Source organism: Gallus gallus, chromosome 1 (genome assembly GCF_016699485.2).
Source record: "Gallus gallus isolate bGalGal1 chromosome 1, bGalGal1.mat.broiler.GRCg7b, whole genome shotgun sequence".
In the NCBI taxonomy this organism is placed as follows: Eukaryota; Metazoa; Chordata; class Aves; order Galliformes; family Phasianidae; genus Gallus; species Gallus gallus.
In genome coordinates, this window is record NC_052532.1 from 57,874,665 (window position 1) to 57,902,362 (window position 27,698).

Consider the following 27,698-nt stretch of genomic DNA (forward strand, 5'->3'; position numbering starts at 1 on the left):
GTGGTGCAGTTGACACAACAGAAGGGAGGGATGCCATCCAAAGGGACCTGAAAAGGCTCAAAAAGTACATAAACTAATTAGTAATGCCAAGTGCAATCCCAGACATGAGTACAGACTGGGAGAAGAACCCATTGAGGGCAGCCCTGTTGAGAAGCACTTGGAGATTCTGGTGGATGAAAAGCCTGACACAAGCCAGCAGTGGGCATGTGCGGCCCAGAAGGCCAACAGTATCCTGGGCTGTCTCTAAAGAGTAGCATCTCTCAGGTGCTTGTCCCCCTCTATTCAGCCCTCGTGAGGCCCTGTCTGGAGTATTGCATCCAGACCTGGGGCCCTCAGCACAAGATAGATATGAAACTGTTGGAGTAGATCTAGAGGAGGGCCACAAAGATGATCAAAGGGCTAGAGCACCTCTCATACAGAATGATTGAAGGAGCTGGACTTGTTTAGCATGAAGGAAGCTCCAGGGAGACCTCATTGCACACTTCCAGCACTTGAAGCTTACAAGCAAGGGGACAATAAACTTTTTACATGGTCTGATAGTGAAAGAACAAGGGAAAATGACTTCAAACTAAACAAGGGTAGATATAGGTTGCGTAGAGATGCTGTAGATGCCCCATCTCGAGAGACATGCAAGGTCAAATTGGATGGGACCCTGGGCAGCCTGATCTAGTGTTTGGTAACCCTGCCCATGGCAAGAGAGTTGGAAGAAAATGATGTTTACTGTCTCCTCCAATCTAAGCCATTTTATGATTCATACGCACTTCCACAACAGCACCATTTGTCAGAATGCCCCTCTGCTGCTATCTATCTCAAGGCAACAAAATGTAACAGAATATTCTTGGGAAGGTTCAACCCCTAGTGCCACACCACCAACATCTGCCTCTGATGTCATAGCCCAACATAATAAAATAGAAGGCATTACTTTTGAAGCAGCCCTTGCAGAAACATTAGTACAAGACTCTGAATCATCTTTAGCTCCTTTATGCCACTTCTGTAGAGAAAGGTAATAGAAAAGCTGCCAGGAAACTAAATATTCACTCCCTGCTGAAAAATCTCTGGGTGGCTTAGACTCAACATTTAAAAACACTTAAAAATGTGATTAACTTCCAAGTTCCACAGGTGGCTACTTCTAATAGTTTAACACAAAGGGCACTAATTAAAATCTTCTCTGTGTAAAAGGGAAAGCAAAAGGGAGTTCTGTGTTTCACTCTCTCCCCAAAAAATCAATGGAAACTACAGGAAATTTCTAAGACACTTGATGGATTGGAGATTGGTTCTTACAGTTCAGTCACTGAACATACACAGAGTGGAAGATATAATGCAGTATTCCCAGTGGCAACAGCACTCTGTCTGGAAAGATGCAGAGGGAAAAAATCACCACTGGGGGAAATGTGGTGTTTCTTTCTTCAACTCACATTGTTTTGTGCAACTTTTGGGGAGTTATCACTGCAGTGTTGGGGGCTGCGATTAGACACCTGTCCAAAGGGCAGTAACTTTCAATACCTCTTCATTTCCCATCAGCTATGAGACAGAAGGTATGTCCAGGGAGTGCTATATTCAGCAGACCAGAAATATGTGTAATGTAGAAGAGATTTCCAATCCAAAAATCTTTTGTTTAGAGATGGGTGCATCTTAGAAAGCAATCTGAGAACAAGTTGTGTCCATTTGATATCCTCAAGTACATTGCCTGTGAGGGGAGATCAAAGGTAATGGGTTTGACTGACCTGGAGGAGAGATGGCTTTATGGTGACCTGACAGCAACCTGCCCTTTTTCGGGGAAGTTACGGTGAAGATGGAGCCAGATTTCTTATAGAGGTGCACGGTGGAGTGTTGAAAGAAAACAGGGCATGGTTTTGATGAGATTTAAGGAGAAATTATTTCAACATGTGGAAAGTAAAGCAGTGTATCAGCTTGTCCAGAGGTGTTTTAAAGCCCCCATCCTTGGAGTTTTTCAAGCTAAAATGAGTATAAATCCTGAGCAATTTGGTCTGAGCTTGACACTGAATTTCTTTGAGCAGGAAGTTGGAACAGAGACCTTTGGAGTCTCCTTTTGTTTGAACTGCTTGAAGCTTCTGTGGTTATGTGATGCTAGTATATGTCTTGAAATTCACTATTACAAAGGGTCAGGAAAGCAGGAACACATTTTCTCTTATTTAATAAGAAGTCAGATAATATAAACAAAACCTACATGATTGTGCATAAAGTAGTTTGGGAGTCTGGTGAAGGCATGCTAGTGAGAAAAAGGAATCAGAATAATGCAAATTCTCGGCTTCTTACTCAGAAGAAATCTATAGACATTAAGGCGCCCACCGCATTTGGGCTATGTGTGAACAAACTGCCATCAGGTTTGCTCAGGAGGATTCACTGGTCTGTAGCCTCCATTACAGAATGTATGCTAGTTCCTAGGGGATGGAACTAAGAGATTGTCCCATAGGATCAGAAAGAATGCCTACGTGTCCTGATTTCCTTAGCTCTGATCTGCTGTTGATCACCAATCACCTACTGAAACCAGTCTGAAACAGCAGAACCCCAAGGATAGATGGAAAGGCCCATGGAGTATGGTTTTAAGGAGCACTGATCAGACTCACAGATCTGTCCCACATCCAATTTTCCTGTTGCAAAGCATTATATAAGCAGGATATCTGTGATGGGAGTGAAGCTCTGTGCTGTTGATAATCAACTGTAAGTGTGTCTCCCCCGTTACAACCCTCAGATCACATTAGAGTAAAAGGTCTTCAGACAGGTTAATCTGGCCCCAGATTTGCCCTTAGCCCTTTCTTCTTTCTTTGACCTACCATAGATTAACATAACTACTGTAATAAAGCAAGTGAGAAGATCCCAAACTCTACTTAATCTTCCAAACAAGCACTAGCTTACATATAAGCTAGAGAAATTGGTATTTTAGCAGTCCTAGCTGACACATAGAATACTAGTTAATGGCATCACAGGGAGGCAAACCTCTCCATCTGTATTGTATGATGTACATGTTTTCCCTTCCCTCCTATTTGCTTTTACCAGTAGCAGTAACAACTGCCCATCTCTGATCTCAATCATACAGGCCTTGAAGTATCAGCTTTTTACTCTCTAAGTATAATGGCTCTTATGAATGTAGTCTGCAAAAGTCATTATGCTTAGTTCCATTTTCCAGTATAAAAACTCAATACAGAGTCATCAGAAACACTGACTACATAGAGTTCAACCATAAAGGCTTACAGGAAAATAGTCAGGCTTGTTGTACTAATGTGTTATCATGTGAGCTGTTAACGTAGTGCTCCCAATTTTCATATATAATTGAATTGTATGACGGAATAACAATTCACGCAATTTAAATTGTAGCCCCAAAAATGATACTGATATCCAGTAAGTAGTTGCCTCCAGAATTGGTCCAACCCTGATTACACCAAGGGTAGATCAGTATTCTCTCTCTCTCTCTCTCTTTTTTTTTTTTTTTTTTTTTTAAATAGCTATTCAAAAAGAATCAGAAGTATAACTTGCAAAATACTTGCATATGAAAGAACTTGCAGGATGCATCAGGGCAGAACCATTGTACTAGAAGGGATGATGTCATTACAGACAGTAGCACAAAACTTTGAAGAAAAAAAGAGTTTTACAGTTAAAAGTAAAGACAGATCGAACTGATCTGGAATCGGTTTCTGACTCTGAAAAATGTGGGTGCAACTCATCACACCTGACAACAAAGGCACACGTGTCACCCAAATACTAATGTTTATGGCAATCTGTTTTTCTATTACATTCTTCTATCTTTACATTTTATCTGTTTCTCCTGCTCCAATTTTCTCTTGCAGCAAGGCATGAGGGGTATCTCACTCAAAGTTGCACAAAGCCAGGTAGAATAGATATTATAGCCAGCACAAAACTGCACGCAGTTTTGCATTCTGGTTTGTTTTCAGACAGAACATCCCATGAAATGTGCATAGGCTGGTTTTATTTCTAGCTCTGTGGTACACAGAGCCCATTCTTGCAGAGATTTAGTGAGATTTTTGAGCATGTCACTGATGGCAGATATTTCTGTGTAGATGGACACTAAGGGAGGGCAAGGACACTGCTCAAAAATAAAGGAAAAAGCAGGGCTTGAGAAGGCAGTAAGAGAAGATAAGAAGATTCATTGAATGCAATGGAGCTGAGACAAAACCTGAATCAAAGTCTTCAATGATACCATGAAGTTAATGTGAGCCTGGCAGAACTGGCCCAAATAAGGCTTAAATAATAAATGCTTCTTACATATCATTCCCACTCTCCTTCATCTTTATGAACTGCATGCAAGTTAACCCTTATTGCATATTGCTGTGTTCAGTGAAACAGTGAAGAAGGAAGTGTTGAGCTCCAGCTGTACTAACAAGAATTGGCAAGAGCCTGACAGGCTTGCAGTGTTTTTCCAAAAAGGAAAGCAATGAAGTCAAAGAAGCCTCCAGCAGCCATCACCTTCCTCTCTTCAGTTTATATATTATTGCCTCATCTGTCTTGACATTGGAGCCATTGGTACTTTGATGAATGGACTAAAAATACATTGATGTTCACTGTAGCCTCATTAAGCACCCTTGCATCCTCAGCCAATGTACAGCTTTGTAACTTCTGAAGAAATTTAATTCCTGATGAATCACAACAAAGGGAACTTAGCCTCCTGCAGGGTTGTCTCTTTCCTCTCTTGTGAGGGCAAAACTAGGCCAGTGACATGAGTGATTAATTCACTGGAAAATGGAATCTCATCAAGTTCTGCTTTAAAAGATGAATGTCTGTCCCAGAGCCAGATTCTAGTATCTCTTGGCTTTTCTATGTGTTAGATGCCTATCCTGCTTAGGTATTTTGCAAGCACCATTAAAAGACCATGTACACCTTTAGAAATAAGAGTAATTAAATAATACCTGGTCCTAAGCCTGAAAAGAAACACAGCGCTATCAACAGAACTGCTTACGAGCAGAGTCTCATCTCAGACGGTCCCACAGGACTTGTGTAAACTAGTATCTACAGAAGTGTAAACTAGAGGTTTTCTGGAACAGTATCTTCCAGTCAATAACTACTGGGAAATATCACAAGGAGGATGCTATGGATAAAAAACAGACTGGAAAATTATCCTCCTTTTTCTGCTCAGGTTCTTACTGAAGGCTTGTACGCATAGCTGCATACTGTTGGTTTAATTTTCTTTTTTAGTATTTTAACTCATCTTTAAACTGTGGATCAGGCAAAAAATATTAGCATTCAACTTCTTCTGCATGCTGAGAAAAGATTACTTCTGAGCATTTGCAGAATTAGGCTACTTAATTATTAAGGCTTCATTATGAGGAGCCATTGGAATATTATTGTACTAACAGACACTCACAAACCCTGAGAAGATTTTGTTCTCTCATGTCAGCACATCTCAGACTGTGTTTTAGGAGGCCAGCTCCCAATTTATCCAAAGTCCTCGTTACTTTATGCCTTTCTGACTCTATTTTCATGAATGGTCTAAGAGGTAGCATTGATGAAAACAAGGATTTAAATAATTTTTAACTGCATATTCACCAGTAATTCTGTGTGATGTACAGGTGTTTTAAAATGCAGTTTCTTCTTAAAGTCTTTTCATTTCAAAAGTCCTTGTCAAAATTGCTAATATGTTTCTAGCTAAATCTCATATTTCACTAAAGAGTTTTGAAATTACATGAGATATTCGTATGAAGAAGAAAGAAAAGCATCAAGGCAGTTGATGGATATTTATACCACGGGCATGCAAACAATCTTTTCAGAAAATGCCAGTGCCCGGAACTTTTCACTGAAGAATTGTACAAGTGTTGCCAGTTTGAATGTTCCAGTTAAGAAAATCTAATGTTTCACTATTCCAGTCCTGAAGAAAGGTAAAGGTCATTGCTTCCACAAGAACTGCATTCTTTCTAAGGTAGACAGCAACACATAAAGGTGGTGTCTGTCATCAGCCATGGTATGAGTGGATCATGCCATGCACTCCCACACACCAGAGGAGGCTTACAGACTTTGCACTTCAAAAAATCAATCTTGCCATTTGCTACACTATCTTAGATTTACCAGATCTCATTTATTTTGAGAAGGTAGTCTGTGCAGAGCAGCTTCTGTGGAAAAAAATGTGTATCTATAACTTTAAATATTATCTACAACCACAGCTTGTACTGATGAGTTGCTGTCATACAGCATCTTGTGCACATTTTGCATGTCTTGCTGCTGTACTTTTGTCACTGAATTGGTTGCTCATAAATCATATTTGGTGAGAGTGGTCTAGTGTATACTGGAATCTATTTGTTACTCATATGTATTCTTTCACTGTCTTCACGATAAAATTAAGTCTTTAGACACTATGCATAATGTATGTGTCAAGCAGTCATTGGTGACCAAAGACTAGCACAAAAGATAGAGACCTGCTGGAAGGAATGTGAAGAATGATTATGCCTCCATGGTGCAGAGAGAGGTTTTGTATGATTCATTGCCAGATCTGCACCTAAGAGTCTGAACTTTCTGGAGGAGGGGAGCACAGGTATGGTAAAGAGGTAAAGCACGATCGTCTTTGGACAAAAAGATAAAAGAAATGGTAAGGATAATGCTGGAGAGCAGAACAGAAGTAGTAATATAGAAGACAAAGAAATGAAAGAAGGAAAAAAAATGGAAGGAAAAGCACACTGAATTAGAGCTGTAAAAAATAGAGGAGGATCTTGTGGTACACAGAACAGAGGAAATAGGTAGGGAAGAGGATACAGAGTGAGACAAAGCTGTGACCTAGATTTTTAAACTGTTAGTACTTTATGGCCAGTTTGTACAGCAGGAAGGATATGCTGCTGTTTCTGATTATAGAAAGAGTAGTAGATGGTAGTTGCACAGATGAACAAATGTTTAATTACCTCCCTTCCATTTTTTTTTTTTAAATTTAATCCCAAACCCTTAAATTGTGTTATGATTATCAAGATTGAAATGTTAATTAAGTCAAGAATTTCTGCCATCAAATCTTCCTACATGCTCTCAAATCGAGTTTACATAGACAGTGATACTGTTTTATGTAGAGTTCTTATATGTTCACACTGAGGAACAGAGTAACATCAAGAGATCAAAATGTAAGTGTGAAGAAATCAGTACAGAGACAAAACCTGGTCTTCATGCAGCAAAGCTCCAAGACTGTATCAAGCATGATGCTTGCAGTGAAAAGGGAACCAAGAACTAAATTTTCATCATTATTCATTCACAACATTTGCTGTCCTTTAAAAAGCTACTGAAAAGCATAAAGCACCATGTAGGAGAACAAGAAAATACATCAAAGAACTTCTACTCTTCTTGATCAATTGTAATATGTTTTGACAGCAATTGTTTAGTACTTTTTAACATGAATACCAGCTAGACTGTCATCATAAACACCTCTCTTTTGCTTTATAAAATCCAGCAAGGAATCATGTTACAGAATAACTCACATGAATCTCTATACTTTATAACCCATTAATTCATCCATTTTCATAACTGATCCTCTGATGCCATTAGAAGGAAAACTGCTGAAAATATTCCAAATGCATTTGCTTCCCTACAAATTGTTTTATACACACGACAGTGTTTTCCATCCTTTGCACCCACCAAGCTGTGCATCGTCTCTCACTGTTCTCTCATTTGCCATTCTCATATCTCATTTAGGGTTTGAAGACTCCAGAGGGCTGCTTTCAGAGTAATATTCTATGCTTTTTTCATGGACACTTTTCTACTTAGAAGAAAAATCTATCTGGAGCAATCTTCTGTAGCACATTCTGCCTGATATCTGCTTTTTTCTCTGAGCCTCTACTTCCAAATTCTTAGATATTCAGGAAATGAAAAGGACAGTTTTGAGACTTGAATAACTGCGGTGCATAAAAGATGTTTAAGAATTGTCTTGTCAAATGGCTTGTGTTCTCTGGTTTCAGAGCATCTGTCATCATGCCACTCCTATTCAAACACTCTCCACCTTTTACTGAAACAAGTAAACTGAGCACAAGATCTCTGAGGAGATCAAACACTTTTAATTCTAAATCATCTGTGAGCACATGGCAGCAGCACTCAGCAGTAAAAATATTGTTCTCTGATCACTGTTTCACTCCCTTAAATCTTTGCCACATACTTGGTAGAAAACCACAGGATTTTCCTCTTTCATCCTCTGTAGGCCTTTCAGGTACTGTATAAGCAGAGCCTCTACCATCCCTTGCTCTTCTGCTATTTATTACTCACCAGTCTGCTAGACTGTGCTGGAAGTCTACTAGATGAAAGTCCTCAACAAATTCACTGTTTATTTTTTGCTTTTTTCATGACTTGGTAAGTTAGAAGGACTGGAAGCAGGTTGCCTTCATGCTCTTTACCTTGTACAGCCTATGGTCCCATACATACTAAGCTTATTCACAGATTTGATATATTTTTAGGGTTTCGAGGTTTGCCCCAGTCAATAATCATTTTATATTATGTATTCTAAAAATATTTGATTGCTGCCTGAAAAACAAATTGTTACATTCTCGTTCTAAAACCTTTTTGGTACTTGGATTATTTCATTTCTAATCAATTTCATAAATACTTGAAATGCCACTTCAAAGTATATCTTAAATTGAGAAAGTGACATCTGTAAGGAAGTTACCTACATCCAAGTACTTCTTTAGCATCCTCACATGACTACATGACAGAGATTGCTCTGTTTTGATTACTGGGAGCCAGTATATCAGCAACTTTAGAAGGAACAGAAATTGTATCAGAAGAAAAGGATAAAGATGGAATCTGGATCACCAGCCACCACAGTTTCTGATCCCATGACAATACTTACAACAATCCACTATACACAAGAACGATCAGGGTAATTTCTCTTAGCACAGTTTCGTGGGAAATATCAGAGATTTTCAGTTATTCCAGTCTAATTTTTTTTTCCTAGTATGGTAAATTTTGGGATCAACAGAAGAGTGCCCATTCTGGATTGTCCCAGGAAATAGTGATGTGCAGTGCTCATCATGTGCCTTCTAGTATAATTAATATTTTTCAGCAGTATAGTAATGCCTATATTCAGAAAAATCCAGGCATAATTATCTAGTGATAATCTATGTCCACTGTTACTGTCAGTGGCATATATCAATTGGTATAAAATTGGAAACGTTGGTAATATAAGAATGGATAATAAGTTTTTTTTTTACCTGTAACGAGCAGCTGACAAGCATCTAGGACTTCTGAACTCTGATCAAATCAATGTACCTAGTTCAGTTGACTTGCATTTCTTGTTTTCCAGAACTGCATACAAATCTTTAACGATGGCAATTATCATTGCTTTCAATTTTATCTAGAAACAGAGAGGAACATGTAGGGCAGGATACTGCAAGTGAGACGTGGGATGCACGGTAACAGTGATGATAACTGTTTTATGTGAAGGGTGAGAAATGCATATTTCCCTTTTGTGATGTTTCATAAACTCACTCAGCATTCCACACTCTGGAAGGATGGAATTAAATTATAGGAAGTAAAAAAATAGTCAGAAGATGTGGAAGTTGAAGAGAGGACAAATCAGGAAGAAGTCCTTGTTCACGGATAGGAATAGAAGCCATGTATGTGGAACAGCATGATAACACGGGAACACAAGCTCTAATATGCCAGCATGCTGTTCAATATCTGCCTGCCAGCAATAGTTACCAATTAGTTACTGCAGAACAAAAGAAAAGTGGAAGAGAGAGGTTTCATACCAAAAACTGTCTGATGTTAAATTATGGTACCTAAGTTAGCAGCCTTATCTTCAGCTTTTTAATGAATGAAGAGAGGTCCTTTCACAGTGATTTGTCTCAGAGTAGTCAGCCCCTAAAGCCTTTATCTCCTCTGCCTTAGGTTCCTAGCCCCCTTGGGTTAGGATCTCAGCTGGGTGTCTCTGGATTAAAAGCATGAATCTCCACTGTGACAAAAACAACAACAACAACAACAACAAAAACCTGTGTTGTCTAGTCTCTGCTATCCAGTTTAATTCTAGAGAGTATTTCAATCTCTCATCTTTGTCTCATCTCTACTTCACAACTTAATGTGCAACCTCACGTAGAGAAAATTGACAGTCAATCAAGTATGTCACAAATATTTTGGAATGAGTGAGGTAAAGCGCATGGCAATGAACCTGGCCAGCAAGCCTGTCTTGTGAAATGCTTTTTATTAAGTTCAGTTGCAAGTATCATTTCCCTAATGCAGCCCATCTTTCTTGTGCTGGGTTACAAATCAAATCTGCATACACCCATGCTCCCTTGGGATTTAAGAGGCCTAGCAATGGCCAGCTCATGGCAAATACACTGTTAAAAAACCACAACAGGTTCTTTGTAACTTGTTCTTCCAATTTTTGATTTTGTTGTACAGAAGAGACAACTGCAACTAGATGCTCCTCAGACACATTGCCTTGGCATGTTACATCCCCCCCTTGACGTGGCAGGGGGACTTGGTGAGAAATAAAAACTGGTAAGATCTAAACAATGTGCAGTGGTAACATAGTTGAGGATAGATATGGGAAAATAGGTTATTGCTAAAGGGAGAAGAGTACATTTGCTGGTACTTCAATGGCATGATAACTTTCACGTGGGAGAGAGAAACGTATGTTTGTGTGCTTTGTGAGGAATGGAGGAACAAAGAAATGAGAAAAGCACAATACTGTAGAACATAATAATGGAAGTTTCTAAGAAAGTAGGTGCTCAAGTTCTCATCCTGAGTCAAGTTGAGACAAGAAGACAGTGTATTCAGTGATGGCTGCCATGGTGCAAGTTCAGTATCTATTCCCATCAGTAGCAAAGTGAATTTGCCCTCTACCGTCTTCTGAAATGAAGAAAAAACTCTGCCTTTCAGCACTTACTAAAACTAAACCACGACAACTTCTACTAAGGTTAATAAACCATTCTGGTTAATATATTTCTGAAACCCAAATCAAATCATCTGCCTAATCTCAAATTCTAAAACAAATTTTTCTGAAAGGTCAAGATATTTACATTTTCTAATCCTGGCACAATAGCAGCGAGAAGATTTTTCCTCTTTACTACAGAATAAGCTTTTCTGCTTCTTGTTTGTAAGTTGAATCATGAAAGATTCAAGTGCAGCTTACATTTCAAACCTCTTTTGAATTATGGCGCTCACTACCTCAAAATTCAGTGATTGAATAAGGAAATAACTTATTTCACTAGAAGGAAAAAGCTTCATCAAAATATTTACCATTAAGTACTCTAAGCAATTGTTTAAAAGCTACATATTGGCCATACTGAGTTAATATTTTTTCTCTAAACATTTCGTATTGAAATTTCTTTCACCTTTTCTACATCTACCAAGTTTTTTTTGTTTGTTTGTTTGACCTAGTGAGAGATCGGAGACCAACATTTACTAATTTGAAAAACAGAATGGATGTAGTGATCACAGGAAAGACACTCATTGTTAGAGGTTAAACTGGACTCTTACGTTTTACCATCATTAAAAAGGAAGTTACTGATACATTTGCTTGCTTGATGTTTCACATCCTTTTTGCTGCAAATTGGCATGCTAGTAGAGTTTTGGTTACCAGATAAAAAAAAAGGAAACAACCTGGATGTGAGCAGGGCTCCATTCACCAGACAGTACACTTCCAGGCTGTAAATCACTCAGTCAGACACTACAAAATTCAATTTAATTGCAATGTTTGCTGATTACTCCATCAAAGATTCCAAAGATGATGTAGCCCCAGAGTACATTCCCACCATTCAGTGTCAGCACAAAATAAAAGGGCGCAGGCAGAGGGACCCAACTTTTCAGAGATCTGAGTAGGCCATTTGTTTCTACACTGACTTAGCTTTTATTTTTCTTCCAGTATATCCAAATGAAGAATTAAGAAAATTATCTCTCAATTTTACACAGACTCACGGCTTACATTTTCTGGATATAGTCATCCCCATGCTCTGTTAACAGAGGAATGAAGGCAAAACTTCAGCTTCCTGAGAGAGCACTACGACACCTTTAACTGCATAATAATTGATGCTTTTATGGAGTTCCAGATCATTTATTGATATCAAACACTTCAATGGCTTAATCCTTCCTCACATGACATGGAGAGAAATAATATCTTGACAAACTTCATCATTCATGAAATGCAGAACAAGTAAGTCAGCATGAAGATATTTTAATTATATTTTTCAGAAGGATATTGGAGCACAAAGAAGCAGTCTTCCTTCACTACTTTCAGTTGGGGAATTTATACAAATCTAAATCTATTTATTATGAAAATTACACTTGGGTCCAAAGAGTAGACATGCAGAAGCTAAGAAAGGGAAGAATGATAGGGAAATGTGTAAGACTGGCAGAACACCATAGATACTTAGAAGAGAGATTAATTGCTTGTGATGAGGCTTGGAAAAGAAAAACCACTTAGAAAATGTAAGTATTATGGGGGGAGGGGGGGGGGGGGAGGGATTCTTGTGTTTCATTGACTCTTTGCTTTGTTCAAATTTAATGTGGCAAGATTTTGTGCAGTACCAATAGACACATATCAGAGCAGTTAACCCACTGCAGCAAAACTTTCCATTGATAGATGTTCTCCAGACATACTTCCTCTAGATATTCCTCCCTATCTTCCACAAAATGCATTTCTAAAGGACAAGCATCTAAAGACACAAATAAATGGCACATGATATGGATTAAGAATGCAGAAACATGGCTTTTGACAAAATTAAAATGTTTTGTCATAAATTAACCTTATTTGAGTTGAATGCAAGCTCTCTAAACTCAGATGTTTTCTCATGATTCTGTGATTCTACAATCATTTTTGTTATGTGGTGTGAAATAGCACCTGTAGGGGGTTGTAAAAGTTACTGTATCTCCACTGCAAAGTTGTGCTATTACATGTGAGCCCTAATGTGTTACTTTTTATCTCCTAACAGTATGTCATGGTATGTCCTGTACAATCCCTGGTAGCAAACTGATGTATGTAATTTGAACAGTATTTTATTTCATTTTATTTGCAATTTATGTTCTAGACTGCAGAGTTCTGATACTGCTAAGGTGAATTCTATTGAAGGAAGAAAGATAAGAAGCATTTAACTGGCCTTTGGTGCATTCTGGAAAAGGTCAATAGCTTGTTTGCCACCTTGGTTGGCATTGAATACCTCAGAATGGGAATTAAATAAGGCACTTCCAAAAAGTACTTTGAATTTCATTTATTCTGTTGCCATTTAAAGTCTATAGCAAAATACTCTTGGCATTTATTGTAGTGCAGTCATGGTGGGACAGCAGCATGAAAATCTTGCCATCCTAAAAGCTCTCCACACACTTTGCTAACAATAGGATCGTGCCCCAGGTTTCCATTCAGGTACCTTTTTCAATAATAATATATTTTCTGCAATCAGTCAGTTTCCAAAATAGGAATGGACACCACATGCAATTCATACAAATAGAATCCTTTCTTAAATCTTGCCAAGCTTTTAGAATCATTAAAACTCCCTGCAATGAGAAGTTTCAATTTAACTAAATGTTGCAGAAAACTGTATTTCTTTTACCCTGTTGTACATTTGCTGCCTATTAATGCATCCAGTATTATTGAACTCAAGGTAAACAGACGTCTCTCTTTGGTGTTCTCCAGGCAATTCATTTGTTTTTATAATACTGTCAATGACTAATTCAACTCTTTCCTTTTAGATTCATCTCTCCGAGCCTCTTCACTTTCTTCTTATACCAATGTGTTGCTACAATGACCTCAGAGACTAGGTAGTAATGGCTCCCATTTCTGTATTTTTTTCCCTAAGAAAACTGAAAGCAGAAATGGGAGGGCTGAAACTGCTGTCATTGAAACACTTTGCATCACATTACAATTTATTTATTTCCTCCTTCTTCCTAGTTTTGCCCCCTACTAGATAAATTAGAGATCCTTAATTTATTATTATTATTATTATTATTATTATTATTGTTATTATTGTTGTTGTTGTTTTTCCCTAGAAAGATTACTTTGATTTCCAAATCTGTCAGTGTACATGTAAAGTCTCAAGTGAGCCTATATTCACCATCCTAGAATATAACACAATTCATTTGGAGTACCTTGTAGTCCTACATATACCGTCTTAGGTAATCTAATCATTGTCATTTGATAATTTTGCCAACTCAACATTTCTGTTTAGCCTATTGATTTTTTGGTTGCTAAAAATCGTAACTAAGAGCAACTGATCCAAGTGGCAGTCCGCTTACGAGTCTGACCTTAAGTATACTTTTGACAATATGTTATTTCTGTTGGCTTCCTGTCTCTTCGAGCTGTATTTTCATTGCAGGAATGAGCTCTGAGGAGAGCTGAAGGATGGATGTTAAAAGTCCCTTGTTTATCCAGGACATACATAAATCAAGTCTTAATATGATGTGTGGATATTTTTGTACTTCAAAGCTGAATGCTGTAAAACCACGCAGTAGCCTGAATAACTTCTCAGACAGAGAAATAAGGAAAATTAGATTGCCTTCCTGTGGGTAATATTTATAACTTGTTTTCAACCCACACTGATGAAATTTTGACATCTTAACTATTTTCACATAAAAGAAAGTAGAAAACAATCTCAATTTATAAATACTGCACTGCAAAATGTTTAGTCTTTTGATCAAAGAGAAGAATATTAATCTCAAAAGCCTGATATGTTTGATATTTGATATTTGAAAATATCTACAACATTTCTGACAAATGTTCTGGAAAAGTCCTACAATTGTTGTTACATGAAAATATTTTTTTTCCTTTTTCTTTCTTTCCTTTTTTTCTTTTTTCTTTTTTTTTTTTTTTCCAGATATTCCAATATTTTTAAGGGAAACATTCCTTCCCCCTCCCCTTCCCCCCTTTCTATATTTTTTTTTCTAACAGAAATAAAGAAACTTCTTAGAGAGGACTCTCACTTGGTTTCCTGCTGATATACAACACATTCATGCAAGCAACGTTCCTTCAGTGCACCAGGGAAGGGCTATTTTGAAGAGATGTCCATTACAGAAAAGCACAATGTCTTTCTACATTAACTCATAAATTTCCTTAATTTAATTTAGTTATTCATCTTGGACTAGGGGTTATTGATGGCATTTTTCCTTAATTGTGCCTAGTTTTCATTTTCATTAAAATACTTCAGATAAACTATGATGGTGCTGTCTTTATTTGTTGTTATTGTTGTTAATTTAATGTTGGGGGATTAACTGAGAAGAAAATTGTGTTTAGATGTGGAAATGGAGTCTATTATCCTGGTGATTGAAACTAAATTTTGGTTTTGAGTTCAGGTAAATATCTGTAATATTTTTTTAAAAAAACCAAACAAGCAAAGAAGAAGGAAACAAACAAACAAAAAAGGTGATGTGATTAAATTAAATGTTCTGATTACATTGGTTTACTTGAGTGGGAGAGATCTGTGGCAAAATATGTACCACAGTCCAAATTTCAAGAGAGTTTCCTCTCATCTTGGCCACTGCAGGCATGTAGCTCATCATGCACTAACACTTCAGTTCGGGCCTGGAGGCATGTAGCAAAGGCAAACTGAATCAGCTAACACTGTATATTAATGTGCATTAAAATCATGCAAGCATTCTCATTCAAGAGTCAAGACGCTGTATGTCACTGCAGTTTAATCTTTCTCTGAGGAGAGCTTCTCCTCATTGAAGTGTTAGCATAAGGTATAACTCCAGCACTGTTACTGGCTGAACTCCTGCACACACACAGCAGTCCCTTGCTTGAATTAAGCAGTGATTAAAATTTCTTTATTGTGTTTTGCATCTCTGCCAGTATACCAAACGTAGTGTCTGGTGTCTTGCATATCTAGATGTGGAGGCTTGCTACATGCTGACTTGTAGTCTGCTGTACTGCATCAGAGTTGAATTAGCTGGTTTATTGCAGGCCTAGGCAAAAGCTGAGCAATGCTTATTTTCAAAGTACTGCAGGGGAATCCAACCTCTTGCTGTTAATCCCTGCACAGAGGATGTCACTAGCCAGTCTCTCTCTATAGCTACAATGTTTGCAACATGGCCATATTTGCCCAAGGGAGGTTGGCTCCAAAGGAATCAAGCTGCCTGTAAGGGTACAGGCACATGACTGGAGTCAATTGAATTACCGAGACTTAACAAGTTGCCTCCAATCAGTTGATGAGCTATAACTCAATAAGGCACAGAGATTTTATTGCTTTTAATTGCATATCTTCATCTTTGGTAACCTGAGTTAACCCTGCACTACCAGCGTTCCCTGAGATAATACAATGGTATATGAGCAGAGAGACCTGAAAGGGAAGGAGGGAGATTCATTGGTCCCGATTTGTGATGTGATTTATCTGGCTCATTGCTGCAGTATTCTTTAGAGACAGGGAAAGGGAAGTGTCTGAGAGGTGGCTTTGAGCATATAAATTAGATACGCTTACTCCGAGTCTTTGATCACAAGACATTAGGAGGACCAGCCAGCCGAATCAGCTACAAATGCTTTCTTCGGACATTGGGCCCACACAAAACAGAAAGTAGGATTTTGGAAGACATGTCATGCATCTTCTTCACCAACAAATAATAGACTTTTCCCCCATGATTTGGTGCCATCAGTGGGTACAAATGTATATGTTCATAGATTCTGGTTTAATTTTACTAACCATATGCATATAACAAAAATTAATACTTTAATTAAAAATTTTACCTCCTTCAATTTTTTCCCCCCTCTAAATATGGTTCTGTAAAAGTCTCTGAGAAGTTTCTTGCTGGCAGGTAATTTCTCAGTTATCTTTGAAGCAGTAGTTTTATGCTGATACCTACTATGGGAATTAAAAGAACCAGGTGAGGAATGAGGATTGCTCTACACTATTGAGTCAGTGGAGCCCTCTGACATAATGAAATGGTATTATTTTCCAGTTTGTTGTGAAGAAATAAAAAAATGTCAGATTATGGAAAAATGATCAGATGTAACTGAAGAATTTGGCAAGCTGCCTTGCCTTGCCTTGCCTTGCCTTCCCTTGCCTTCCCTTCCCTCCCTCCCACTCCCCCTCTCCTCTCCTCTCCTCTCCTCTCCTCTCCTCTCCTCTCCTCTCCTCTCCTCTCCTCTCCTCTCCTCTCCTCTCCTCTCCTCTCCTCTCCTCTCCTCTCCTCTCCTCTCCTCTCCTCTCCTCTCCTCTCCTCTCCTCTCCTCTCCTCTCCTCTCCTCTCCTCTCCTCTCCTCCCAGTCCATTCTCTTGGGTTATCCAGCCCAATATTACAGGTTTGCCTTCTTTCCATCATCCTTCATTGTCTGTGTAATTGGAGAGAATAAGTACAATGGTAATTTTGAGGTTGGTCTTTGTTCTTACTGCTGACTATGTAGAATATTGTTATATATTACCGTTTAGAAAATCACTTGTATACAAAGGCCTTTCACAAATATCAGTTCTAAAAGTTTTGTAATTGTGTGGGACACATTTTTTAAATTTACACATTCTGCAGCCAAGTTAAGGGAGTTGGTGAAAGTTATGGAAGCCCAGTATAGGTTAGAAGAATTTTTGCAGCAGTAGTCTAAGCATTTCTCTGCACAACTCTTCTCACACAACATACCTCTGACTTCAAGTTTCATAGGATATTCAAAGATGGTTTCCTACCCATTATCTCTCATAAATCTTTTTGGCAAATATGTAACCTGTTTCAAACAACATATGCTTTCCAGTGAAAACAGATATTCTAGGATATTTAACTTTAATTTAACTCAAAATTAAAGTGAGATTAAATGCAAACTGACAAGTTTACCATGTATTACCAGTGAAAAATTCATCAACTCTCAAATCCCAAGTCCCAAATCCCTGTTATTTGCTACTCCTTTGTGATAAATAATCATATCTCTGAGAGTTTTGTCACCAGAGAATTTTCAACTTCAGCAGCACAGATAAAAGCTCTGGATACATAAGAAACCAGTAATGTAGTCCACCTCTCTGAATCAGAAATGCATTCATACTTTTTTAATACGATTAAAACTCAGGCTAAATTTTTCCTTCATGGGAATTTGCTTGAAGAAAAACATTGCAAGTTGGCCATCTGTTGGACTGTACAACTATTTAATTCCCAAGCCCCAGCCTCTCCCAATGTCTCCTTCTGTCTTACTTTCCTACAGTTCCACATAGTGCACTACAAAGGCTAAGAAAGTTCTGAGACAACTTATACACAGTATGCCCTGAGGGGGCAGTTTATTTGGAGGCAGTCCCTTCAGTTTTACCTACAATGCACATTTGTTTTTCTTCTCTTCTTCCGTGCTTGGAGTAGATGCTGATTTTCACCATTTCTCTCCACATGTTATACCTGCTCCACTTTTTAAACCTCAAGTGCTCTTCAGCAGATGTGAGAGCCTCAGGCTTACTTGGCCTCTGAGCCACAGAGAAATTCTAATTATACAAAATCAGATGTTATGAATCAACAACTGGCATTGGAGGATGGAGGTGTATTTCTAACAACAAGTACTAAACTTGTAAGGATGTCTAATTGAATTGCTAAAATCCTGCAAAGGAGGGCTGGTACAATATAGTTCCCTCCAAAGATGTCTTTCTGCTCCTAGTGTTGCTCTTTTTAAAACCTGTTTACATTTTGCTGGCAGCAGTTCTATCCTCTAACTCTATTACTGCAGTTTCTCTTCAGCAGTTATTCAGATTAAGCGGTTTGATTAAAATTCTTTGCTAAGCTCTTGAGTTTTCAGCCATGTAAATGGAGGGGTTATTGAGAGAATGAGAAACTACCTTCAATAAAGTGTCCTGTGTCTCATCTTGATTAAAGGAGAGAACAATGCAGATTCTTTATTCTAAATAATGCACTTCAATACTTGAACTGTCTTTAGTCAAGGGCCAAACTGAAAACAAATATACGCTGCTCCCATTGTCTACAGTCTATGCCTCCAGTACCACAGCATTAGGTACAGTGACTCCTGCCTCCTAGCACTGACCAATGCTCTGATATATGTTGTGGAGATCTGTTGGCTCCCTGAGTGTTCCCATCATGCTAAATTCCTAACAAAAACCTGAGACTGATATAAATATATTCAGACTCCAGAAGAGAATTCTACTATCACTGTAGTCTGTCTTTGTATCTGCAGCATATAACATATACACATTATCTATACTAACCTGCTATTATAGTGATATGTCTACATGAAAATAGATTATATTTCGGCAGCATAATGCTGTAACAAAGCACTGGTAAGCCAGACTTTGTACTTAACTCAGTGATATCTGCCCTTCAGGTATGTTAGTGTGTGAATACATACACGTATCTTTATCTATTTATCTTTGATTTTAAGCATAAATATATGTTTTTTGAGTTAGGATACTTTATGTTGAAAAAAAAAATAAGCTGAAGTTAAATCTGGCACAATCCCATGATAAAATACATCTAATTGTTATTACTGTGTTGGGTCCATTTGTTTGAGATGGCACCACCATCTTTTTCCCCTATATTTCTCTTTCCCTCTGTTTTAGAGTGAGTGTAATTATTTTCATATTTGACATGTGTATCACCAGGAAAGGTGACAGATAAGTGGACCAAAAGTGCTTTAATTTTTGAGGCTCACATCTGAACAAAATAGATAAAATACAGTTGCTGTTGGTTTATTGTTGTTGTTGTTGTTGCAACCACAAAAAGCTGTTTTTGTTGTTGTTGTTGTAAGCTTGGGGTGCTAGTTGTTAAAAACAAAACAAAACAAAACAAAAAAACAACACAATCACAGATTGTTAGAGGTTAGGAAGGACCTTTGGAGGTCATCTGGTCCACCCACCTTGTTCAAGTAAGGTCATGTAGAGCAGGTGATCCATTTGAGCATTTAATTGACTTTTTTTGAGAGAGAGAGATTTGGGTTGAATTTGCAGGTTACCCTCAGAGTGCTTAGCTAAATTTAAATAAGAATCCAAGAGTTCAGAATTATTCCTGAACAGAAATTAAAGGTAATAATAATATATAATAATTAAAATAAAGGTAATAATAAACACTGGAAAACAAACCCTACAGAAAATCTCATGAGAATTGCTTTTATTATTACAGTAAACCAAATTCATTTACTGAGTAGCTTTTCCTCTTGTTTAACACAATTTGAAATGGTACTGGCTTTATCCCTTGAAAGTTTAACTACTTCACATTTCTAAGACTTATTTAAAATAACTTCTGGAGAGAGCAGTCATTATTTTGCTCTGTGAATGTTTTTATGTATGGGTACATAACCAAAGGACAAATGTACACACAAACCAATTTTTTTTTTTCATAATTGAAAGTGGATTTAGTTTGAGCTTCAGGTTAATATTAAGGTCATTTCTCATTTTAGTTAAACAGCTTATTTCCACTAATCAAACACTGATCTTAGCCTGAGCAAAGCCTAATCTGAATATGAGTGAGTCTTTCTTTTTTGCAATTATTTGTTCTGGATTGAGAAGGAATTCCAGTTCATTAGCATTCTCCTGCATTCACAATCACAACTTTATAGTAATCTCAATTACTTACAGGGAATACAGTTCAAAGCTAAACAATGATTATAGTGAGAGTTCAAACCTAAATCTTCAATGTATGTAGTACAGTACTTGTTTCAAAAGTGAAACGAGGTAGGGGAAAAGCACAGGAACTGACATGTCTAGAAACTTCATGATTATACTGGAAGTATTATTATCTTTTCAGATTCTCACGGAAAGCAACAAGATGAGGAAGTACAGAGTAATTGCAGAACATTATATTAAACACATCAAGAACCAGGTGAGTGCAGTTTTCAACATATTGCATATCTGAGGTGATGGTGGTACTTCTAAAATCAGTTTCAGGGCAGGCATTCCCTTCCTCTGTTTGGGATAAGAGATCCAGTGGGAAAAGGATGTCTAAAGGAACAAATAGCCAACCTTTAAGATCTGCAAGACAAAATCATCAGCTAATATAAAGCAGTATAATTTCTTTCTGGCTTTAATCCTATTACAGTTCCTGAGCAACAATGGTTTAGGTTGCAAGAAACTCTGGAGATCATCTTGTCCAACCCCCTACTCAAGGGTCAGGTGGAACAGTTTGTCCAGGAGCATGTCCATACAGCTTTTGAATATCTCCAAAGAGGGTATTCACACTTCTCCACAACTTCTCTGGGCAACCTGTTCCGTTTCTTCCATTGCTTTCACCTCCCAGAGAGTTTATCAACTACACAGAGGTGGAAGAAAGTAAAAATGTAACTGTACATAATATATCTTACCTATTGCAAGTAGGTAAGGGATAAAGTTATAAAGATTTTCCTCTTCACCATGAAATCTCTGCAGGACTGTTGGTGAAAACAGAAGAGAGATGATTACAGTACACTAATTTACATGATCACTCACAGACAAATTGTATTTTAGTTCTTGCACTTGGAGTCTCCTAAAGGACTTTCTGTGGCCGGAAGGCTAGCATAAAAGACATATGTTGTCTGTACTTTCTCCTTGAAGTGGAGAAGGAAGGTGACAGATGCAAAATCCCATTGCAGTTAATTTGCACTGAGGAATTCCCTTGGGGCATGAGAAGCAAGGACACACGTCTTTTTCACTGGTTGTGTGAAGTGAAATAAAAATAAGAAAACTTTTCTCAACTTCTTTTTTTCAAAGGAAAACATATGAAGTTGATGAAAGAGTACAGTTTTGAATATCATTTTCAACTTGAATCTAACACTCCTATCATGTAATTGGACTTCCTCTTTATTGTATTTCTTATGTCATTGCTCCTGATTATGGGAGCAACATTTAATTTCCCAGAATGTTTACTTCAAAATCAAAAAACACCTGAGAACATTTTGTCAGTCAAAATCAACTAGAGTAAAGGAACCAGATGTTGCAAGAAAAAATCCACAACACATTTAGAGATTTTTTAGCTACTATTGCCTTTGCATACTGATATTCCTCATTGCAGCTTTTCTTCAGTTGAGAGCACAGGGACATAGATTTTAATTTCCACTGCATAATATTTTTATTAATTTCTTGGTTGGTTTTCTCTTTATCTTTTGCTTTTTCTCTATATTTTCTCTTTTAAATTTCTTCTTGCCTTCTCTTTTCCCCTCTGCTTTCAGTCATTGACTCCAGTTATCCAATAATGTCACTACATTCATTCATAAATGCATTCTTAACAGCTATCTGAAATATCATCCCTAAAACCAAGTTGTATTTTGAGCATTTCACTTCCATGCAAGCTAGGTCTTGCCACGGTATTGTGTGCTGTAACATACAGACTTATGGCAAAGGGAATGACTCTCTCTGAATTTTAGTTCACTTGCTTTCATTTACTGTTCACAGGGACTGTGCCAGGCATGTTATTTCACAACTGTCAAAAGAAAATATTTTTGTCTGAGGGCAGCTTTGAAGATCTCAATACTGTCTCTAAGGCTCTTAAGACATTCCTACAGAAATGAAACAGTGCTAAATAGCTATTATCAGTTCTGGATACATTTGATTCAGGAAACCTGCTAAACACATTAACTATTTCTTTCCATTATAAATCTCAGTTGATGAAACTATGGGGGATACTGTTTGTGGTGTTAGAGATAAACAACAAGGTACTTCTTTTCAAATGTCGACACCTATGAGAACTGCAACACTATTTCATCAGGCTACCTGAACCACTCACTTTGGAATTTGCTAGCAAAAATGTACAGATATTCTTTGTAAAACTGGAGGTTCTGATTTGCAGCATTCCCCTTAAAACATTAGCAGAGATTTGAAAATTTCAAAACCAAAGCACTTGAGGGCTTATGGCCTGCATAACCTGGAGCAATACCTTGGGTGCACTCTGCCAGCTGTGGAGCAATCTTGCTGCTGGACTTTCTGAAGTTTGGGTTGGGTCCACCAGATGAACACAGAAAGAAGCACAAGCTATGGACCTCCCTGATTCATATTTGCAGGGAAGGGATGAGTTCTTTCACTGTTCCCAAATGACTCAGTTTGGAACATGAATTCCTCCCAAGATGAACATGCCACCAGTCTGCAGCAATTGCCATGAGAGATAACCCTGTGGCACTGCCTGATTTAACTACCTGTATCATTGGAAATCTCTCTTAAACTGCCACTCCCTGGGGAGAAGTAAAGAGGACAGAAAGAAGAATGGAAAATTCCCAAGCTCAACAGCACAGGTGATATAATTACAGAGGATGTTAAAAAGATCTGATTAAGTGAGGTTGGTTGGATAATTCATCTGAGATCTGCTTAGAGAAAATTTTACACTTAGAGGTATGGGACAATGCCAGAGTTAATTACCATCGTTGCTTGTCCATAATAAACATTGCTTACATAGACACTTACAAGTCTATCTGCTTTTTAAAATTAGGAAACTGTGGAGTACAATCAGAGAATAAGAATAAAAGCTCAGACTCTCTGCATTATGTATTTAGTACAAAAAACTACATTTTACAATGCAACATGGTACTAATGAAACTTTGAATCTAATATAGTGGAAGGACATAACCTTCTACATAAGGCTTGCACTTTAAAGCACCCAAGGGCTTACCTTCACTCTTAAGAAGCTTTATGGCACCTAACTAAAAGCTATTTTATTAGCCAAAAGTGTTTCTGTGTCATTAAACTGATTATTCAAGATGCAAGATACTTAGCCACTCTTCCATACTCTTGGATTTCTTGAAGACAATTTGTTATCACCATTTATGATTAGTGCCATGTTTATAGGGAACTGGCCAAAATAATTTGAATTATAAAAATCAGTTCAACGTTAGACAATGTATCTGGTCAAAAATGACAAATATATTTCTTTGATTCTTGTCAGCATTAGAGAAATTGAGAAGTTGCATGCAACCCATATCATTGACGCATTCATGTTAATCTCATTATTCATGGCAATCTTCAAATTCATTTCCAGTTTAAAAAAGCTTTAACATTTGAAATAATTATGTGCCTGCAGCTACTTAAAAGATATTTTACAGGTTGTCTTGTCTTCAGAAAATGAATATATTTATTGACATTTATGCATAATTTATGTTTATTTTAGTAGGATGATTATCTTGCAATAAATGACTGTCCAAAATATTCATTGGGCATTAAGAATCAAAGAACATAGGAATATAAGAAGAAAGAGAGAACCTGTATTATACTATGACACAATTATCTGAAAAATTCAGAAAATACTTTGAAGTCATTTTCAGTTAGGAATTATTAAAGACTTTAATTTAATGATTTAAATGTGTGTAAGAATTAACAGAATTATCATATAAATACCTCATTTAAAAGCAAACAAAAAATAACATCCCAGCAAACCAACTCCTTTTACTTTGAAAAAATATTTGAAAAGAAAATTGACCATACAAAGCAAAACTTCAGAGGAAAATCTGAATCTGGCATAAATTGAAAATTCTTCTGTTTTTTTCTTTTTTTCTTTTTACATTGAAAATCTTCAGTGAGACATAGAATTTAGGATTTTCCTAGTGCAAGATGTTGGATGTCGGTTTGCTGTGTTAGGCCTGGGTATCTGAAACCCTCTTCCAGACAATATATGGATAATAGAGAGTTTTAAGTATATATGATGTATCTTGTGATGGCTATTTTTCCCATACTAAAAGCCTAATCTTAACTAGGTTGAAGTTATATACTGAAACCAAGGAAGAAATCAGGTACAATTTGTTCTTTGAGCTTTGTGCTACAGAGGGTGATAACAAATAGATTGATGTGGGAACATGTGATACTCAATGACTCTTATGTGGATTATGGTCCACCACACTTTATTTGTGTGCATCCTTCTCAGTTACTAACTTGTTCCTAAAATCATTAATGTTGACCACGTTAGAGTATTTCAAACCAAGTTTCTCCTTCCAGATTCTAGCATAATCTTGACAGCTCATTCCAGCTGTACTACGCAGAGGGGCTTCATCTGAGTTGTTCAGCCTTCCTGTCTGCATGTAGGAGGATGAATCACAGAATCATAGAATCATAGAATCGCTAAGGTTGGAAAAGACCCACCGGATCATCCAGTCCAACCATTTGCCCTTCACCAATGATTCTCACTAAACTATGTCCCTCAACACAACATCCAAACGCTCTTTGAACACCACCAGGCTCGGTGACTACACCACCTCTCTGGGAAGCCCATTCCAGTGCCTCACCACCCTTTCAGAGAAGTTGTATTTCCTAACGTCCAGCCTGAATCTTCCCTGGTGCAGCTTGAAGCCATTCCTCTGTGCAAATTCCTGCACACTAAACCTCAGGTGACAAAACAGTATTTATGCTGCAGTACACATACCTTATATAAAGCTAAAGAAAGAACATTTCAAAGATAAGGCTTCATTATATGTAGAGAGTCCATTCCTTCCCTTTAGGTGTCTTCAAAGTCATCAAAAAAATTGTGACTGCAATTAATACAAGCACTAAAGAGAGCAAAAAATGTGTTTTTAATGAATAACAACACCTAGATAAGGCAGTTGTTAGCCATTCCCTGAATGAATGCATTCTACTGCATCATAACTGAGCCTAATGTTTGTGGTCACAGGTCCCTTTCTCAGGAAACCTGTGTGATTAAATATTTAATTACATCGTTTTCCCTATACTTAGTCAGCATGCCCTGACCTGACATTAGAAGACTAATTTGTTTAAGCAAATGAAAGATGTCTATGCCTGTCCCAGCTAATTTATATTTGGCATCAGTGCTGTAGAATTTTTTCAAAGAAAACATTCTTTCCTCTTGCCAGAGGCAGGTAGATGTGATGTGAGTGACAACCTGATTGTAGGTTGTGGGTTAAGAATGAGGTGGGTGAATCTAAGATGCTAATGCTACTATGAAAGCACAGGGGACAAAATATCTTAGCATTAACTAGTATGCTGCAAATTCTCTGCACCACCAATGTCAGTGTTTCAAGGCTACGTGAAATTCAAGGTAAAAGGTTGCTAGGATGAGCTAGATGTGGAATTTGCATTGCCCTTTCTTGGGAAATTGATTCTAAAAAAGAAAATAAGTTTAGGCTTACATCTGAGAGATTGTGAGTGAGATGAAATTGAATCTTACAGCTTATATTTTTCTCATCCCCTCTTCTCTGACAATAAAAACAAGAGAAGTTTTTTAAATTCCATTATGACTTCTCTCTAGATGAGACAACCTGACTCTCTGCCAAATCTTCTTTTGGCAAAATTCCATTATGCAGCTGGAGAAATCCACTGGTTATATGAGCAGAAAGCTTGGATCACAATCCCCAGTCATAAACAGATGTAATTGCAATTTCAGAGGTTTGCCTAGGGTGAGGGAGGTTATCAAAGTACAGCACTAGAAGTAATATTGCTGTTTTAGTTAGGAGTTTTAATATCTTTTGCCTATTATAGATAGTCAGGAGGAAAAAAGGAGGCAAAACTTTTAATTTCATGAACTAGGACAGGAAAAGGAGACCTTTCCAGACGGCGAGGGAGGGAAACATTAGCTATTGTATTAAGAATTGGAAAATATCCTTTTTAAAAACAGAAATGCTATGAGCATGAGAAAAAAAAGTCCTTCCATAAGGTTGAAATAAAGATTTCTGTGTTAAATTAGGCTGAAATGTCAGCAATAATTTCAGCTGTACCACTAAGGAAGTTAATCATTTAGCTATATAATCTTTTTCAATATCAAAATGCAATAAAGAAGATGTTGGGTATCTGTAAACCTAAGGAGACAACTTGGAGAAGGTACAGTCTAGGTATCTCTTCTCCTACCCTTCTATTGCATTATGTCCTCTAAAAGGAGAGAGATGGAAAAAAGCAATACATTTTAGATCGACATCCACCTCTGATGTTGTGAGCCAGCATCATAAAATAGGAGGCATTACTTTGAAACAATCCTTGTATGTCTTCTGTATACAGTGTTCTCTATGTTTCAACCCCTCCTTTCTTACTGACAGCATCAGCCCAATGTTTTTAAAGAGACTCTCTTTTAATCTGTCTAGCCCAAGACCTGACAAACATACCAAGTTTATCACTTTGAATCAACTGTATGACCCTTGCACTAACTGACTGATATACTCAAACTTGAAAGGATGCTTCTAGACAGCAACTCAATTAAAAGCCTGTTTCCTTGATAGATGTTTATTTGATTAAGATGGCTAAGGAAGGCTGTCCTTCAGTCTGTGCTCAAAGATAGGTTGTCTGCTTACTGATGGGGACATTCAGCATAGCTAATGAAAATGTTTGCATCCTTCCTGACAAAGAGATTCAAAAGAGAAAGAGAAGATTATCTAGAAGGCTGCATGGAGATCATGGACTGCAAGTACATGCAGCATCATGGCAGTGAATCCTTGCATTATCTGGAATAGGAGAACCAGCAGTTATATTGCCCTCGGCTTTGAGGACTGTGTCTGGACCAGGATTTGAACCATTCTTGTCATAAAGTGCTGCTAAGCATGCAACATCTTATTACAATGGCAGTACATACACCACTAGGCAGAGGCCTTTGTTCCTCAGTCAGCAGTCTAACAGATTCTATAAGTACAGAACAACCTTGAAGGAGAAGTGTCCTTTCCTTAGTTAAATAAGTTAAAAGTCACCTTAAGAATGTTAGAAGACTATCAGTGACTGCCTATTGTAATCATCTTTCATAGGATAAGTGATATGTTGCAATCAGACAACCTTTGGGGTCATGACCTCTTTTATCAAAACATTTACTAGTGTGGACTTGTGGTCCCACAGCTATGTAATGAATACAAATCTACTTGCAGCATAAAAACATTCTTGTTGAAAACTTTCTCTAGCTCCTGTCAGGTTTGAATACGTAGTCTCCTATAAAAGGTGGAACTTCATTTAGTAAATACATCTCAGGAAGTTTGTATGATGAATGAAATCTCACTGCAA

General features: G+C 37.5%; 1 protein-coding gene across 6 annotated transcripts in view; it reads right to left on the reverse strand.

Annotated features, from left to right (window-relative positions):
- Positions 1-27,698, reverse strand: part of CHRM2 (cholinergic receptor muscarinic 2) — a 98,750-nt gene that overhangs the window by 31,666 nt on the left and 39,386 nt on the right. For 2 of the 6 annotated variants that reach the window (XM_040696994.2, NM_001397962.1), the window contains exon 2: positions 21,119-21,184. The exons of the other annotated variants lie outside the window; for them this stretch is intronic. The gene's annotated coding sequence lies outside the window, so the exon portion shown is untranslated. The remainder of the gene's footprint in view (positions 1-21,118; positions 21,185-27,698) is intronic. 6 annotated transcript variants of the gene reach the window in all.